This window comes from Drosophila virilis, chromosome 5 (genome assembly GCF_030788295.1).
Source record: "Drosophila virilis strain 15010-1051.87 chromosome 5, Dvir_AGI_RSII-ME, whole genome shotgun sequence".
Taxonomy (NCBI): domain Eukaryota; kingdom Metazoa; phylum Arthropoda; class Insecta; order Diptera; family Drosophilidae; genus Drosophila; species Drosophila virilis.
In genome coordinates, this window is record NC_091547.1 from 23,668,338 (window position 1) to 23,686,624 (window position 18,287).

Consider the following 18,287-nt stretch of genomic DNA (forward strand, 5'->3'; position numbering starts at 1 on the left):
AACAGAATTCATTTCAAGCTTCCTATAAAACTTTTACGAAAGTCGCAAAACACATGAAATAGAAAAGCACTTAGAAGAAACAAGCAAATTAGCATAAACGCTGACGGGCAAACATTTAAGAAAGACGCATCGAAAGGAGAGCCAAATACATACAGAACGTGAGAGTAACATAACGAGAGGCCACTTAATCTTGTTATAGACACAAACATTGGTCAAAATGAGATCAGCGCAAGAGAAAGTCGAATTTATATACAAAATCATGTATTTTTTTTAGCTTATCTAGTTTGCTTATTTAACAGCATATTTTCCACTCTGGAATTACAATCGTAAACAAATAAAAAGTCTTGAATTTGAGGTAGCCACGCGCCAAAAATAGCATGCACAACTTACTGCTAGAGATCTGCCCAAATTTACATATTTGTCGATTGCGTCCATTGTACAACTGTATTTCTTTTATGTCCAAAAAATAAACGAACTCAAGCAATTTGTCTGGCATTTGGACAGCACTCGAAGGAAATGAAGATTTAGAGGCTTTATCGAGAACTTTGCCACTCACGTGCTTATCGATTTTGTGGCCTATTGTAGATGCTGCTGTTGCCGCTGTTTGGCCAAAAATTTAATTACAAAACAATAAATGTTGTCAGCGGCAGGACAATGGGCGGCAAATGGCAACAATAAAAAAGCAAATAAAAATGCCAGGCAATAATTTAACTTGCAGTCGCACAACTCGCGACTTGCAACAAAAATGCGAATTATTTACGCAAGTACAACGTGAGGTCTGCAGTACGAATGCCAATATATTCCAGCTCTCATGAGCCGGGCTCAAGTGGATGCCGAGTCGTTGCAGTCGTGTCAGCATCCGGGGAATGCCACTGAAGTCTCTCTCCCTCTCCCGTCTCTCTCTCTCTCTCTCTCTCTCTCTCTCTCGCGCGCTCTCAGATGCTGCTGCACAGAAATTGCAAATCATGCAATTTGTGAGCACTTCGAATGCAATCAGCCAACTGTTTGATTTATGATCATTTGCAGTTGGCAATTTTATTTTGTTATATTTTGCACTAATTTTTCAAATCAAAAGCCAAACCAAAAGCCTGACTCAACATAAAATTAATCATAGCATAGAGGAGCACAAAAGTCGTTACAATCAATAACTCAAAAATCGATTGCAGGACCTGCTGCAGCTCCTAGCTATGCCAGATGCGCGCGGACCAGTCGTGAGACAAGTTAAAGACAAGTTGAAATGCCCAACCTCGACCTCTGGCTGCATAAGACCAGTAATTATAGCTACGGACCACGGACTGCCAGCAGATTGGGGGCTGCACTGGCCCGTTGTGATAAACGAGCGTTGAGGCCATTGTGAGGCATCCTTTGTTCAGGGCGCTGATTTGTGGCTGCGTGGTAAACAACTTCATTATGAAATATACCTTAACAAAGGGGTTTCTAGTTTTGTTACGCAAAGAGACATCGCTAATAGCATTAGCTAAAAGATATATATATTTGATTTGTACCAACTGACTAGTTAATAAAGCCAAGTGCACTTATTTTTGTTGCAATCAGGACTTACATATATATCTACTCCTACATCATATAGCTGCCATACGAACGATTCAAAAGTTCATAAGTTAAGTACTTGCATAAAAAAATGTTGTCTTTTTATATTATATGAGCGAAATCCTCTCCACATCGGACTTCCACAACATTTAGATTTGGATTTCATTAGCTAGGGTGTTTTAGTCTATTTCTCACATATACGAACTACTATAACATATATGCAGCAGCTACAAAATATGACATTAAATTAAATGTTGTATAAAAAACAACAATGTATGGCTAATAATTATTGTATTATTAGATAGTTATTGAAACACTTCGCATATGTGACATATATGAGGGTATTTTATTGCCAGCTGACCGCAGATAAAAGTTCCAACTGCTCTTTTTTCTATTATCATTTGGCGGTTGCAGCTAATTGCGTAAAGCGATACGTGCATCACTTTGTAATTTTATTTGTTACAACTGAAAATTAGCATGCATTTGCTAATTAGTCGCGATTGTAAAAAGTGGCACCGCGACGTGAACAAGCTTGCCAGCCAGCGCTCCAAGAGACCCAACCAAGTCGCCCAAAGTCAGAGTCGGAGCCGTCAACTGGGCCTCCTCTGCCCGTCGGGCGAGCCACTCACAGTGTCAGATAAGTGTATGCATACGAGCACAAGTACGGGCACGAGTGCAGCCCACTCGTTTCAAAGTGAGGTTCAAACTCGTATCTGAAGAATGCGTGCTTGTTGTGTATTCGTTAGATACTTTTCTGAAAAGCCAGACAAGAAAGCATTCACAGACGCCAGCTGCATTTGGTGAGAGAACTTTTAGTTTAGTTGGCAGCCAGACAAGTTTATACAAATGAATTAAATATCAATGCGACCAATGTAATCCATTGTAGTTCATTTTGCAGCAAAAATTCTTAAGTTAAATGAAAACAATTGAAAACTATTTTACTTGTTAGTACGCATTTCTATTATTCTGCTTAAAATTATGATTTGTAAGCAAAAGCATTTATTTCAATTTTTTAAATACATTTACATGCCACATTGAATGGAATTTCAGAATTAAAGCCCCTGTCTTCGTATATGGTAAGTAACTGTTTCTAAAATTCATGAAAATCGAATGGCAATGACAAAAGTTCTTTGAAATTATATTATACGTGTATATAGAAGGGATATCAGGCATGAAAATGTATGAATATTTCTAAGTCAACCCAGAAATATATATTTTCCTATCTCTGCTCAGCAAACTTTAAGAGTTTTGTCTATTTCGTTAAAACTCATTTACCTTTCACATGGCATAGATTATGCTATCAAAATTGTTGGGAAATTAATTCCCAGCTATTTCGCGCATTGCCAATCAAACTGTGAATTGACTGTCAATTGTGTAAAACAGTTAAAAAAAAAAAAGGAAACCATATGCAAGCATTTATTTATAGCTGCGTATTAAGTGTGACTAAATTTTGTTGGCGAGTGTTAACAACAGTCAACAACTAAATGGCCACAAGCCCAACTGCACAACTGTCATCATTAATTCGTGCAAATATTTATATAAATATGTATTTTTAAGCTCAATACATGAATAATCAACAAATGGCTTTTCAATAATGAATGCATTCAATAATACGTGTAAGTCTGAGGTAGTATGAAAGTTGATTGACTTGAAGTTTCCCTGTAAGAAATTGTTTCGCAAATAATTTTTGTTTTTATTAAATTTTTGGCATGAAATTTTGAAGGAAGTACAAAGGGCATGTACGTATACCAAACATAATCACCCGGGGCTTTGTACGGACAAAGTCTTTTGAATTAAATTGAAAATCAGTCAGACAGTCAATCAATAATCAGTCATTCAATCAGGTTGTCAATCAATTAGTGAAGATCAAGAGCTTTGTTACAATGAGTTCTAGTTAATTAACGCAAACTGGAAATTTACAAGGATTACAGGGTATTTGAAAAATGTGATTGAGTCTTTTTAAGTACGTTGCATATGGCTAGCATTTGTGCTGTTTTTCTTGCCGCTTTTGCATTATTATTTATATATTTTGTTAACAAATATTTGCTCTTTCAGCGCTATAAATGTGACTGACATTAAAAATTGTTGTTGTTTTTGTTGTTGTTGTTGTTGCTGCTGACGGCCTGTCTGATGTGACATGACAAATATTCTATACCTTTTTACTTTATTATTTTTAGATTTTATTGTTGTGCCTGTTTGTTTGCATTTTATACGCTCGAAAAAAGCGAATCTTTAAAGCTGATGGGCAAAATGAACTAAATAATTCTATTGTAAGGGCACACACACACACACTCACATGAATGGGCATTTCCGTTTGCAGCTAGATAACTAACTATTTAAATTAATAAAAGTACACATTATATAGAAATGATATAAATATATATGTATATGTATATGTCGAGCACCGTAATCACCATAGGCGATGCGTAGCAAAAACGTATTTGTATATGAGCATTTATTGTTTTTGTGCATTGATGATATCAGCTGGCATTTAATATGTTTGTGGTCAGCACAATGCATATAAAGTTTCTTTCAAAAGATATTATACAAGAGGCAACAAAGAAATAAAATAAAAACAAAATAATAAAAGTCATAATCAAGCCAAAGTCTCGAGAGGGCGCCCGCGGGCAGAGCGAAGCAGTTAGTGAAAGTGCCCGGACAAATGGGCAAATGCTGTTTGGATGCTCTACCCAATAATCATGAAGAAGATTATAACAACAATAATGACGATGATGACGTTGATGATGATGATGACTATGGCAAACATTTGTAAAAATCACACGCAGCATTCATTGATGAAGACATTGGCATTGCATAAGCCAGCAAATTGCCAGGGCAAAACTTATAAGTTTTTTTTTATATTTTTTTTTATTTTTCGCAAAACCAACTTTGCCTTTGCTTCACCCTACCAAACAGCTGCTTGTGCTGCGTTATATTTAACATTAAGTTAAGGTTTATAGCCTGAATAACAAGCGCTGCTTTGTTTGTGGCCAGCATAACGAAACAGAAATGTTCATAAGTCAAATAAGTTAAGACAAAAGTTGCAGAATTTTGAATAAAGTTAAGCTAAAGGTTTGACAAAATAAAGTTGTCTGTGGTCAGGGTTATTTAATAGCAGGCATATAAGTTAACTATGCATGGAAGGTAACTGTTGTAAGGGTCTATATATATATATTATATATATATAAAGTTGTCTGTGTTTAGGGTTATTTAATGGCAGGCATATAAGTTAACTAAGCATGGAAGGTAGGTGGTGGTAGGTTTATATATCTTTAAAATATTTCAGTAGCATATTCTTAGTTAAAAAACATAAGAGATTAAGACCTTTATAATATGTCCACGACTCAATATGTTTCCTTCATAGCTCTAGACATAAACACCATGTTTCTCTGTAAAGCTTATACTTAGAAATACTTAGAAAGAAAGAACCTACTCCGTTACAGCTTTATTTGATTGCACATAGCATATAAAAAAACAAAGCTCTGGTTTCAAGTAAAGCTCTCCTTAAAGGATTCATTTGCAGCTTGCAAAATTTAGCCATTTCCACTGGGCGCCTTTCATTCGAGCAGCAGAAAGTTTTTCTGCTTTTTTCCCTTTTTTATTTTCCCTCTTTTTGCTTTATGTTTATAAACAAATGGTCAAATATAATAAGAGTACTCGGTCAGCAGCAGCAGCTTGAAAAACAAAGCAGGTGTCAGCAACAAGCGCATAACAAATAAGCCCAAGAGCAAGACAGAGAGAGAAATAGAGAGAGAGAAAAAGCGAGGGAGAGTGTGGGGGAGTGAGTGTGAGGTGAGAGTGAGAGAAAAAGGCAGCATGGACTATGGGGCTTGAGTAAATAAATAGCTGTAAAAAAATCTTTAAAAGGCAATCAGACGGTTGTTCACCTGCGCCTCGACACGGACGACGCGCTTCACGTCGTTTCTTGGTCAACCTTTTGGGCCGTGCCCAGTTACAATCGCAGTCGCAGTCGCAGTTGTTGTTGTTGTTGTTGTTGTTATTGTACCTGTCATTCTCTTACTTTTTTTTTGGTTAATTTTTAACGTGCCAAGAATTTTCAGCCGCCCATTTCCATGCCAATTGACTGCGCACGTTGCGTTCTGATTTGCCAGCTTTTTTTCGTTTTTAGCAATCTTTTTTTTTTTGTTGTTTTGTGCGTTTTTTGTTTATTTATTTTTTGCTTTCTGTTACATTTTCGGGGCGTTCATTTACAAGACGCGACCCACATAGCTGGCCAAGCTGGACGCCTACTAATCAAGCTGCCAGCCCCACCAATGCGCGCAATCTTAAAGGCGAGCACCAGCTCATTGTCTGCTGCCTAATTACGGCTCAATCAACTTGCTGACTGTGTGGCAGACAACATCTCTCGACTCGCAGCCCATGAGCAGCTGCAGGGCTGTGCCGGGATTGCCTCAGCGTCAGCCGCAGCCGGTTACCTAACTGCGAGTTAATGACTTACTGAAAGTAAAGGCAGCACCAGCAACAACAGCAACATCAGCAACATCAGCAACATGAGCAGCAGCAGCGGCAACACAAGCGGCAGCAACTGCGCGGCATGCCTTAAATATTTGGCGGCACCTGAATGCATTTTACAAATTTTTATATTGCTGCTGCTACGGCGACTGTTGCCGCAACATGTGATAAATTGCAGGCATCAACCGCTACAACAACAATGACAGCGAGGAGCACCCCAGACGGCAGTGCTCGTCCTGCAGATGCCCTGTAAACAGCTACAAATTGCATTCGCAACTAACACACGTCGCTTTTTTCCCCGTACCTTAATCCCCCCTTTGAACAAATTATTTTTCAATAACCTTTGTGTTAGCAGTATTCAATTTTACAGTACCAAAAAAATCAGGATAATTACGATAGCAAAAGTCACAAATCGCCATCTTTTTATCCCATACCTCAATCCCACTTATGGAAAGTTTATTCTTAAATACCTCCGGGGTCGTTTTATAATTTCTGCTTCTGCATGTTTCATACTTGTAACTGCATTTAACATACAGAAAGGGAATACCCTATTATACTGTGCACACAGGGTATCCTAACATCCAACAACAACGACAATGACAACTGCCTACTCTATCGCAGGCGAACGTAACTTTTGCTGCTGACATTTTTGGTTGACGCTGACTCATGGCCTGCACCCTGGCTCTAAGGCACGGCCCGATGGCTCGACGGTTCGACACAGGGCTCGTTGCAGTGTATTAACCATTAACATTTGTAAATGAGAAATGCCAAAGCCAAAAGGCGAGCCGCAGCGCGAGCAGCAGAAGAAGAAGCAGACGTCACAGCAACTGCTGTGGATGACTTTGCATTGATGCGTTTCTATTGAATGCAACACAACGGCAACAAATCGAGTAACAAGTACAAAGCCTGAGAGTGAGTTTTTGTGCTTGTGATTGTGTGTGTGTGTGTTAATGATGATGCAACATTTGCCACAATTGTTGTAAGAAATAAAAAAAACGCCCGTGGCGCACAGCGGCAAAGTTTAACGCCCGAAGGCCAAAAGCGCGTCAATACGTCAATGTTTTCTTCTAAAGTGTTGCACATCAACCCCTTACCCCTCCTAACCCGCCCACAAACACACAATAGAAAAAGGGTATAATGAATTCGTCATGATGTGTGGCACAGCACAACAAAGAGCTTAGCGTTTACATTGTATACTTTGGATTTAGCAGCTTAGCCTGGACTACATTTAAGGCAGAGAAATACGCAAAAGCGCGTAAATAGATACTCCAAATGCGAGCTTTATTCTCATTAGTCTTTTTTATCACACAATATAATGTTTTTCTGCAATAAGTATCAGCATTGAGCAATATTATTATTATTATACTTCATACATCAATTTTTAATTTCAGCTTCTTGGCATTACGAATTTATTGTCAAATAGGGTAACTTACCGCATAATTGAAATTGTTGTATAATCTTTATAATTTTGGTAATTATTATTAATGAAGACTATTTACACAGGCGAATCGCTTGCTGGTTCGGCGAACTTGGTTCAAAACATTGCTATTATTCATTTTCTACAAGTTTAGAAATAGAATAGAAAAATTTTACTTCTTATAATCTACATTTAATGCGAAAACATTTTTGCATTATTTTCAATTACCAAATAAAAAAAGGTTCAAAACAAACTATTCTTTGATAAAATTAGCTTGAGGTTGATGTTCGTTTAGGTTTATAATAAATACATATTTGAAACAGGTTCGGATCAAGCCCGGTTCGTTATTGTTCTTTAACCAATTAAAACGCTTTAAGATTAGGTTTTCTGTAAACATAAATTTTGGTTGAACTATTAATGGAATTTCAAGCTGATTGTTAGTTTTAAGTTAGATTTAACCCACAGACCTTTACCATTTCACTTCACATCTATAGCTTACACATATTGTGTACATATTTTTCTATATACCCAACAAAATGTCATTCGCCAAATGAAAACCACTCCGAGACAGACACAGTTGGCACTCGGCTATGGAGTCATTCGCATTGGCAATTTTTTTTCTATTTTTTTGTTTGCCCCCTAAGCTCAGTTGGCCAAGTTGGCGCAGTTGTGGTTACGGTTTAATAACCATTCATTGCTAATGCCAACAAAAAACGACAGCTACAAGCATAGATAGAGCCATGGTTATAGCCATGTTAAGAGTTGAGAGCTATGCGAGTCATAGAGTGGGTATGCATGGGATATTATAAATAATAATAAATACGACTAAAAAACTAGTCAAGCGGGCGCACAGTGAGCGCCAAAAACATTGCAACAGGTTTACTTACTGGCCTTTTCCTTATTAAATCTTCTGCTTGCTTGATTGTTGTTGTTATTGTTGTTGTTGTTTGCTGTCGTGTTGTTGTGCTTTTTGCCTGACAACGATGATTTGTGACTGAAGGTTAGTTCGCGTCATTAGAAACGTACGTCTCTTGTTTTTGTCTTCTACATAAATTGTTCTGTGGATAGCTTTTGAAAGGCCGCGAAAAACCAATTGCACTTAATGTGAAAAGCATGTGGAGAAAAACCATTAAAAGAAATTACTTCAATTATTGCGAAATGTGTGTGTTTTAAACGCTGCAAGCTGCTGCTACAGCTATCGGAAAAAATGCACATTAACAACCAACAGCCAACAACCAACAACAACAGCCAGCAACAACAATAAGAACAGTGCCAACAACCAACAACAATGCAAACAAACAACAACAGAAACAGGAACGGCGACCTTTTGTCAAAACTTGCCTTAGAATTATGCTTTCTTCTCTCTGTTTCAGCTTCCTCTCGCTTCTTCCTGATAACAACAAACTAATTCGCATACAATACGAAAACTTTTCCTCTTCTACACAGCACGAAATTTTGTTTTAAATTTCATTTCTTTCGGCTTTAACATTTGCATTTGTTGCTTTAACAATTTTGGTTCTTAAATTATATTCAGGGTTTTATTACTTTAATTAAAAGGTATTTTTGCTTTGAAAATGTGAAAATAAATTTGACATTAAATTCTCCCATTATTGCTCTCTCTCTCTCTCTCGCTCTCTCTCTCTCTCTCTCTCTCTCTCTCTCTCTTTATTTTTCTCAATTTCCTCTTTCTTTAATTTTTTAGGTATTCTCTACTTTCTGTATTTTTTCTAATCTTTTTCTCTATTCTTTCTCTATTCTCATTCTTATCATTCTCTCCATTTCTTTCTCTCTCTCTCTCTCTCTCCCTCTCTCGGTCTCTCTTCCTCTCACTCACTCGCTTCTCTTTTCTAACTTCTCTGTTCTTCTATTATTCCTATTTTATATATTTTTTTCTCTCGCTTCTCTCTCATCCATATTCTCTCTACTGGTTTCTCTATTTTCCTTATTCTATCTGTTATATCTTCTCTCTTAAAATCCCAGCTGGGGCAGTTCACATTTCATTTTGTATTCCAACAAAAATCTTTTAATTTAAACGAGTTGAGAAAATTGTTTTTTGAAAACAATAAATTGATTTCTAAATGCAAACCAAACATTTTGTACAGTGTATATGCACAAGACATCTCCACGCCACCATATATATATATTTTTTTTTGGGGCATGCTCCTCCTCGCGTAATTCATTACTTGTTAAGATTCTTCTTATTTCTGTTACCGCCCCATTGTGTACTTAAACTTATCCCAAAAAATAAAAGAAGGCAACACAAGAAATAAAAGAACAACGAGGAAGTCGCTCCATCGCGCTGGCTACGTGTGTGTATCCGTCAGATATCGCGCCAACTATTTGTATTTGCCGAGTTGTTTTGTTGTTGTTGCTGTTGCTGCTCATATTTTATGAGCCCCCGCCGCGTAAACAATACAACAAAATATTCAGCGCGATAAGCGTTTTTTATGCGGCACATGCTGCTGCCACACTCCCCGAACCACTCGAACCTCACCGAGCTCACCAACCAGCAACCACCAACCGCCAACCACTCAAAACTGACCCAAGGCACATCACGGAAAAGGGGCTGCCACATGCAGCAGACGCTGCCCCCGATGGCAATCGCAACAAGTGGAAATGCGAGGTACTCGTAAATTTCCACGCAACGCACTGGTAAAGGCACATTAATGTGACAATGGAGGACACGTGAGCAAAATGAAGTGACAAGAGAGATAAGATGTGAAGGTTGCTTCAATTAATCACATTAGCGAGTGAGCTATGGAGCCGAGAACTAAGCAACGGGAGCTTTAATTAAAGTGACCAAGGAGGTTACATAAAAGAGCTGAAGGAAAAGCGACTATGAGCATAAGGGAGTATTAATTAAAGTGACCAAGAAGGATACGTGAAGGAACTGAATGAGAGTCAACTCGGAAAAGATGAGAGCATGAGAGGAAGTCGGAGTGGGAGTTTATTTGAAAAATGACCATAGAGAAGAGGTGAAAAAACTGAATTCCTTAAAACAAGCGACAGTTGATAAAAAAGAGTCAACAGCGACTGAGCAAAGATGTGGGATAGGAGTTACCAAATAAGTGACAATGGATGATCCTCAAGGAACAGAGACTGAGAAAGGACCATGACCATGGAGAATAATTGAATAATGTATAAGAAAAGTAAAAACAACTGACAATAGATTTATGATTCGAATATTGGACTGTTAAAAGAAGGTTAATGCTAGCAGAACCCCCAAAGTTTTCATGAGCTTGGAGGATACTGTTAAGAGTTTCAACTAAAAGTTGACCCTGGAGAGAAAAGATAATGAAGCCTGATTAAAATGCTGTACCAGGCACGGATAAGCTATCTTTCAGACTTAAAATATTTAGGTTAAAGATAAAATAACGAAAAAGTTTAATTAAATAATTTAGAGCAACTTATAAGTAGTCTTTACTAAGTTAAGTTGGTGAAAATTTGAAAATGGTATCGTTTTGGGATTTAATTGAAGCCTGCGTATTTGTAAATTACGAGTGTCATTTCGACAAAAGGTAGCTGGCTGCAAAAATTTGCTGTCAAAATGGTTTTGCAACAAAAATAGTTTTCATATTGTTTGCCGGGTTCTGTTTGCTGTTGATCCTTGGCTTATAGACCGAACGCTCTGCCCCATTTGGTCAACATTCTTGTGGGGCTGTCTTTGGGCCTGCCTTTCGGCTGTGTGACATGTGCCAGGCGCTCCAATTTATGGCCAACGATACGAGTACTATAAATTGTGGCTAGCTATTGATAGTTGTGGCTGTGGCCGTTGTTGTTGTTGTTGTTGTTGTTGTTGTTGTTGTTGTTGTTTTTGCTGCGTGTGTTGACAGTTGACAGTTGAGTTACAAGGTCATTATGCGGCTGTTTGTGGCCATTTGCTGCCGCTGCTGCTGATGCTGTTGACCAGCATTTGTGTGCGTCATGAGATATAAATGTATCTATATCTATGGCTATTGCTGTATATCCGTTTAGCTGCGTGCGTAATTACAGTTAACGAGAAGCGGTCAAAGCTCAACTTCATTTCCGCTGCTAACTCTTAATTCTTGTATCTTTAAATCTTCAACAGTTTGATTGATGTCTAGACAGAGCAAACATCTATCTGACGAATTTATATGCACAGAAAAAAAATAAGTTTTTGACTGTCTTAAGTAAATCTAAGTTCTGGCTAATTATTATTATATTATATATTTTTTACAATTTTTTTGCAAATGGACAAAGCACATTTTTGGTATTGTTTACAATTAAGCAAATATTTTTTACTGTGCACAAATATATATTGTGTTTGGCAGGTAGCCATAACAAAAAAAAATTGGGAGCGCAACTCTGGTCCCTGGCCACAATTGAGCTGTCTTTTGTTCAGTTTGGTCCAGTGGCAACAGCCACAGATACACACAGGCTCAGCGGCTAGATATACAAGATACAAATGCGTATCTTTTGTTTAATATTTTTTGGCATTGTTTGGGTCTACCTCGCTCGCCTCGTCTCAGTGTCTGAGCAGCTGTCTGTGGCTGTGTTTGTTGTGTGTGTTGTTGGATTTCCATATTTGTTTTGTGTGCCCACAGTGATTAGGCTCAGTTAAAGTCTCGTGCTGATGGGCCCAATTAGTAAACGAAATTGTCCAAATATTTGAGCTACTTAGTTTTCGGTTCTCAACTCTGTGACACACAGAGTGCCGGCGGCACTTGGCATTGATACGATCTCGGATAAGGTGCAGCTGGTTCTCGAAACTCAAACTGGATGTGGATGTGGGTCGTTCGAGTCGAGTCGAGTTTATGGACAGGCCATAAGCCGAATGCGTTGCGCTTTCACCACAAAAGCTGCACTTAAGAAGAGCTGCAAAAGCACCAAAAGAGCTACACACAGATACACACACAGGCTTGTCTGGCGACAAATGCAGATACAAATGCGGACAGCTACTCAATCGAAGTAGCCGCAACAAATCCGCCGGAGAGCAAAGTGAAATGCGATGTTGAAGAGCAGATGGATATTACTTGGCCAACTTGGCCGACTTTTTTTTTTAAGCATCCGCAATGTGAGACGAAAGTGAACGACCAGCAGCTACCCTGTAAGCAGTAGCGCGCTGCTTAGATATGCCTTATTTTTTAAACGAATTTGTAAAGTTGATTCCTCAATAACTTCTAGACTTTTTCTTCGAACGTTGTGAATATTTAAAGAAAAAAAAGAAAATTTAAAGAACAAGCGAGCATTCGGGTTTTTTGGGAAATTATTTATCCTCAAAAAGGTGGATTTGGCTTTCGAAGCTGACCATTATGTTATATTATATCTACTCAAAGCTGCCTACTTGCTGCCGGTTATACAGCCTTGCACAACTTTATTATACCCTATATTGATTTGTAACAGGGTAGAAAAAGGCAAAAGATGAGGTTTCAGTTGCATTTGCAGTTGCACAGCTGAAACTGAAGATGACTGCCGCATTCCATAAAATGCAGGCCCCGAAAAAAAAAAACACAAAAAACAAAAAAGAAGAGACCCAAAGACTATATGGCTATGGTCTCGTATAAATCGCTGTTAATGCTCTTGTTGTTGTTGTTATTGTTGTTTTTATTGTTGTAGTTGTTGTTGTTTGTGGTTGTGCTGCAGGAACCAGTTTGGTTTGAATTTTATGTGTATTTGGTTGAAAATTTACGAGTTTGGCGAATAAAGCAGCAAAGAATTCAATGAACTCGTCTTCACTGGGCTTCTAAGCCAGCTCAGCAGCAACTTCGGTACACACACAGACACACACACACTCACAAGCACACAACAAACACATGTAGTTTAAATGTTTATATACATTTGTATTGTATGTATACTATATAGACACACACAAACACACATTAAATGGAGGCCTATGTGCCGCCGCAGGCTCCTAGTTATGCAAATGCCTGCCTGGCCGCTGCCCACCCGCTGCACACAAGGCTCTAAACTCAGGAAATTGCTTTCGAATTGGTTTAGCTACGAATTTTTATGCCTGCCAACAAGAAGAACAACAACAACTGCATGTTGCGCTTTGTTGTTGCTGTTCTTGCTGCTGCTGCTGCTCACTTGTAGCTGCAGGTTGTAGCAACATTTGTCTTGTCATTGCAGTTGTAGATCCTTCTGTTGCACAGCCTCCTCCCTCCTGATAATCCCCTTTCAGACTTCAGGCAATTAGCTGCAGCCGCTGGCGGACTTCCACTTGGTTACATTGGCTGCAACTCAGCTGTTTCGGCCAGTTCGTCATTTGTTAGCTGCCTCTTCTCTAAATTTTTCGTACGCTCCTCTAACACATTTTTTACTTTTTTTTTTTTTTTTTTTTTTTTAATCGTGCACCGCCACGCTGCGTTTGCTGGCCAAGTTATAATTAAAATGCAGACACAGTAACAATTTATGGCCAAAAGAGCTGAGTATTTAAGCATAAATTGCCGTCATTTGGGGCCGTTTAAATAAGATGCCAACTAAATAAAGATACACCATAATTAAGATGCGGCTCTCAGCTCTGAGAGAGTTGGCCGAGAAAGTTAAATATTTGACGTAGAAATTGGTCTGTTGGCATAATGTTTATCTTCGGAAATTGAATCACAAAATACAGTTAGCACATTATCGATCAATAAGACGTAAGGGTATAGATAGAGTTATCGATAGAAAATAAATAAAGAGAAATAGTTATACATTTATCGAAAAGGAATTAATTATGAAATCTATTTTTAAACTGCAAACATCACTTTTCACTTATACACTTATCCCTTAAGCGAATTTGTATTATATAACCATTTATCGATAACATATCGATAGCAAATATTAACGTTCGCAACTCACTTTAAACTAGCGAAAAACAAAACTTGTGCACACTGCTTTTCTAGTTCACATACTTATGTTGGCAACTGTGCGACTGAACAGAGACTCTTCTCAAGTTACGCAAAGTTCTTTCACAACTAGTCACAGGTTGAGGTTAAGTCTTGCATAAGCAACTTGGATGGGCAACACAATCGGACACTACGTGTTCAGCCCGCCGCGTCCCTTATCCAACTGTCAGTTGCAGTTTCCGCTTTCAGCTGCCATTCGAAATGCTACAGTTATCCAGTGGCAACTACAGTTACATAAAGAACACAAACAACTCAGAAACGTGCTCTCCGCGTTTTGGGACGACATTAGATTACAGCAGCCCAGAAAAAGATCCACAAAACGCGAGTACTATCTAAATATATGCAAATTCCTCTCGATCATGTTGCGAAACGTGTAGAAGAGCTAAAATACTAGAATATTGGACTAGCACTACGAATATTACAATCATTATTTTTTTTTTTTTTTGGGTTTACTCTCGATAAAGCTGCGCAGCTGTTCCACATTTGGAGAGAACGTGTCGGACGTGCGAAATGTACTATGTAAGATTAGCGTCCAATTAGGCTTCTCTTTTCTCTTTTTCTCACACCTGGCCACATTGGGAGCAGCACATAAATCAACAGAGTGACCAGGCCATGATGTAAGAGGCAAAATATCATTGTGATTAATTTATTAAAATTAACATAAATGGCAACAGCTTTAACTTTTACCCGCTCTGATTCCCCGCTGCCCGCCTGCCATGCCTAGCTTTTTCGACCGACATTAATAATTAAATTTAATTACCGATGCTGCTTCTTAATGATGCAGTGCAAAGAGTTAAAAAAAAAAAAGAAAAAGAAAAGAAGGCAGCCGGCTCGAACCCAGAGGCGGGCGACGAGACCCCTGACTAGCTGAGAATGAAACCCGTTTTCAAATTAAACGAATGTTACGTTTTAATAAATAAATAAAAATGAATGGAAGAGTATGCAGTAATGTGTGTGTTGCAAGAAGAGAGACAGACAGACAGACAGACAGACAGACATAATAAGGCCCGGCCGTAGCCACTTTTACTTGCGGCCAAATATGAATTGGCCAAGACAGGTTTCAGCAGGTGGTCGGCAGGAAAAAAATGCGAAATTTGAGAACAAGTGACAAGTCGAAGGGCGACAGGAATAAAAATGAGGCAAGTTCTAAACATGCAAAGGAGCAGAAAAAATGATAAAAAGGGAATTAATTTACAGAGAACTTTATAATAGCATTCATAAGTATTATAATAACAGGAAATGTAAGCGGAGCAGTGGGGAATGAGGAGAGAAGCATGCAAAATAAATATTTATGGTAACATTAATAATAAAATTAATTAAAATTATTTTTAAGAAAAGAGCTACCGTAGCGTTGTGAGGGTTATTAAAAAGAAAAATAAGAAATTCAATTTGTGGAGTTAGCATAACAGGGCGAGTATTATTAAGGGGAGGATAGGGGAACTTGGGACTTGATCAGAGCTGCTCTTTTTGGGTTTCAAATAAAACTTGAAAGGAGTTCGGGAGATATTTACTGTTATATATCATCAATTTATCAATATCAATAATATATTACTCATCTTAACTTAGATAAACATAATCAAGCTTTCAATTTAGAGGTGCCAAAAATCGATGTGTTAAACGATTCTCAAAATAGACTGCAAAAAATTATACAACCTAAGATACAGCATATACCGAATATAGAGTAGGTGCGTCCCCTTTGCCGAACCTTAAAACATATTATTTAGAGCACAAAAATAATTCCGATTGACCGTTTCATAAACTTAACAACCCATCGAGATTCCATAAAACTCTTGTCAAGATAAGAAGAAAGATAATGTTAATGTTAACTCAGAAACTCAGAAACTATAAAAATCCAATTAAATTATGCAGATGCATTAAAATTTAGCCTAATTAGCGTATTACGAAAGACAAGAGTCTATCAATTTAATATCTTGAATTTAATCTATATGTTTGCTCTATTTTAAGTAATACGCTCCCTTGCGAAAGTGTGTCACCTAACGGTTTGCGGGTCCCTCTTGATAATTAATAAATTTGGCTCGATTCTAGGCCAGTTCCGTGTGCCAATAGAGAATTGTAGAGAACACGAACCCAAACAAACCGGCAAAATAGACCCAGACCCAGACACAGCCAGAGGCCGTGGCAGAGACGGAGGCAGCGGCAGCGGCAGAGGCAGACACAGGGTTGCATTTTGAAAGGGTGGCAACGGGCCAGAGCAATGCCAAAAACATAAGAATGAAAATCGGGGCTTGGGGTTGGCGGTTGGCTACAGCTGGCAAAGACTGACTGGGCATGAAAATCAAATAAAAATATATATTGATTTTTCTTATTTGCCGGCGCAAAAACAAAGTCAAGGAAGTGGCCAATAAAAGTAATTTGCAAACAAAAACAAAGCCAAGCGAAGCAGTGCAAAGAAAAGCGCCAAAAACAAACAGGCAAAAACAATGTCAATGCACGCCAAAAAAAAAATAAATATATATATATTAAGAAAGAAGCAGTAGGCAAAGACAAGAACAAGCAAAGCAGACGACAAAGCAACAACAATGGGCGAACCTAAGCACGCCAAAGGCATAGGAGGGGGGGCGACGCGTCGTTGGCAGTGTTGTAAATGTCAGCTCGAGTTAACGGAGCCACGCGGAACACACACGCAACGACAGTGACAACAACAACAACAACAACAAATGAAATATTTTGTTGTACAGTGCTAGGCAACAGCCACAACAATAATAACAACAACAGCAACAACAACAACAACAACAAACAGCAGGCAGACAGCGGCACCTGCTGCTGTTGCGAGGTTCTATGCCAACCGTTTCGTTGCGCTCCGACATATCTGTCTGTCTGTTCGTTAAGTTGCTTTTGTTGTTATTTTTGTTGATGTTGCTTAGCTCCTGGTCGCGTGGCAGAGACACTTGACGCTCAGTTCGACAGACTTACCCCTCAAGTTCGCTGCCGTTTCCTCTGCTGCTGCTGCTTCTGCTTGTGCTGCTCCTGCTTTGATTTTGCTGTCAAAATGTAGACTGCGGGGCTTAAAAGGAACACACAGCCAAATCCGCGGCGACCTTACAACAACAATTGCCAGTAAAAATAAAACACACACTACACAACACTAAGCCAAAGAGCGAGCGCGCTGTTAGCAGGCGTTGTAGTTTTTATTTGCACACTTTTTAAAATTTACTCAACTTGGAATATTCACGGCTATTAATCTGAAATTTATGCTTATATTTAATTTGCATTTATGTTTCACACATTTTGCCGACGAAGACGAAGCAAAACACACAGCTGACTGTGATTCTCCTGCTGCCTGCTGCTGCTCTTGATATTGTGGGATTTTCACGCGCCCTCACATACATAAACACTAAACATGTATGCGCGCACACACACACACACACAGCAGCTGCACCTGTGTGCGAGAATGTCGTGAAGAAAATATAGAAATGCAACGTTACGCTCTGCACGCACCCCACTTCCAACTGTTTCAACGGTCAAAATACGACTGACTGAGCGCAGCGCGACGTCTCGAACTTGTGTGAGATGAAACGGTTCGCTTGCGCCGGCTAACCGTTGGTTGGCAACGCCAGCCCCCAACATGTCGTGCTGACTTTGTTCGATGTGGGTGTATTTGTCTGTGTCTGTGTGTGTGTGTGTGTATGTATGTGTAAGTGAGTGGGTCAGTTTAGGATAAGCACTCGGTGATAAGAGGCCGCCGCTCTGCGGGCCGCGTCGCCACATTCATTTTGCCGCGCAAATGTCCCATGACGAAGGCGCCCGCATGGCCCAATGCTTTTTTCTATCTCGAAATGTAATAACAAAAGTGAATCCAATCGCTACTTTAGTTACTTTAAGTGCATGGTTTAGTAAATACATTTCGCTTGAAAGTCTATTTATCTTTGGGGTTATACTTAAGGGTGCACTGTAAAAAATAGCAAAAAGTATTCAAAATTTAAATCTTTTTTAGAATTAAATTCAATTACAACACTAAGCTCTCTTGATTTTCATTTTAT

The 18,287-nt window shown here is 38.7% G+C and overlaps 1 protein-coding gene across 3 annotated transcripts in view; it reads right to left on the minus strand.

Annotated features, from left to right (window-relative positions):
• Pgant9 (polypeptide N-acetylgalactosaminyltransferase 9) overlaps window positions 1-17,778 on the minus strand; it is a 71,013-nt gene extending 53,235 nt beyond the window's left edge. For 2 of the 3 annotated variants that reach the window (XM_015174174.3, XM_015174176.3), the window contains exon 1: window positions 17,221-17,778. The gene's annotated coding sequence lies outside the window, so the exon portion shown is untranslated. Of the gene's footprint in view, window positions 1-8,325; window positions 8,514-17,220 lie in introns of those variants that run through there. The other variant, XM_070210238.1, reaches the window with a different exon arrangement.
• Between the last annotated feature and the right edge of the window lie 509 nt (window positions 17,779-18,287).